The sequence below is a fragment of the Acyrthosiphon pisum genome, chromosome A2 (genome assembly GCF_005508785.2).
Source record: "Acyrthosiphon pisum isolate AL4f chromosome A2, pea_aphid_22Mar2018_4r6ur, whole genome shotgun sequence".
NCBI lineage: Eukaryota > Metazoa > Arthropoda > Insecta > Hemiptera > Aphididae > Acyrthosiphon > Acyrthosiphon pisum.
Genome location: NC_042495.1, coordinates 106,451,817 through 106,453,200, shown reverse-complemented (window position 1 = coordinate 106,453,200; position 1,384 = coordinate 106,451,817). Strand labels below are relative to the sequence as shown.

General features: G+C 45.7%; 1 protein-coding gene across 1 annotated transcript in view; it reads right to left on the bottom strand.

The window, feature by feature from the left end:
* Positions 1–1,384, bottom strand: part of LOC100169264 (uncharacterized) — a 17,661-nt gene that overhangs the window by 458 nt on the left and 15,819 nt on the right. The gene's annotated exons all lie outside the window — the stretch shown is intronic.

The window sequence follows — 1,384 nt, the reverse complement described above, 5'->3', positions numbered from 1 at the left end:
GCGGCGACCGAGCTCGCCTACCGACTTAGGGACTCGTAAGGAGACGAGCCATCAGAGGCAGACCAGAGTCACTCACCGCTGTGCCCCGGAGACATGTACTGGACTGACTAACACTGAGACGCCCGGCAACTGGACGGGGCAAGCCCCGACGTCCGTGCTTTCAGCGCGTGCTAAGAGCACCACTGCCAGGCACGGTGGACCTGACAGTCACCCTACCCCGGACGAGGGGCATCCCGTCCGGACCACGGATCATTTGATCGTAGCTGTCCACGGCCTGTTATTAGTTATTCACAGGCTACCCGACTCTGCCGAAGCAGAGGGAACCGGGCGTTCCCCTATCCGCAACCTGGGGACGCGTTCTGTACCGTCCGTCAACGGTTAACGAAAGCAACAGTACTCGGCTGAGGTTTCGCTAGAATGAGGTTTCGCTAGAATTTCAGTGTTGACAGTCTTGTTAAATTCATGTCGTATACACTATACACTATACAGTTTTATTATTATTATCGTATGGTATTATAGACAAGCATTACAACACAATAAAATTATTAACAAATAAACTTTGTAAGAATAGAACAAAATAATAAAATAAAGTAGTAACATATAGTATAATATAATTAGTCAGTAATTATGGTAACATGGTAACTTCTATGTGGTAGGATGATTTTCTATAGGGGAATATCAAGTGATCTCAACCAGGTTAGAGCTGCATTCGAAATGTTGTGGATGTCGGTAATGGGTTTATTGAAAGCTCGGATTGGGCAATGTCTTATTATATGTTCCATTGTTTGATATGAAAGGCCACAGTCGCAAGCAGGGGAGTCTTTCAACCCCCATCTGTTTAAATTGTCTCCACATCTCCCGTGTCCGGTTCGAAGTCTGTTCAAGGTGACCCATTCTCGTCGCTTAAGTGAGAAGCCTGGTACTTGAGAGCATGGGTCAATGATTAGTTGATGACTGTCGGGGTTTGATAGACTCCATTTTGATCTCCAGTCGTTATCTCCGTTGAATTTGTTTTGAATGAGGTCTTTCGCTGTTAAACAGACAGATTTCCTCGACTTGAGTCTCAAAGTGCGATTCGTAGGTATATCTTTATTTATTGGGAGTTTTTCATTGCACTTATATTTAGACCATTCTCTCGTTGTTGCTGTCAAGCGTCGAATATTAGGTGGATGTATGTTACATAACACCGTAAGCCACTGTGTGGAGGTGGTTTTTACTACACCTGTGATGACACGCATGGTTGAGTTAAGTTGTACATCGATTTTTGAACAGTGTGCGCTATTTAGCCATACAGGGGCAGCATATTCTGCAGCTGAGTAGACCAGAGCTAGAGCAGATGTCCGAAGGGTTTCGGTTGAGGCTCCCCAAGTTGAGCCAGCGAGCT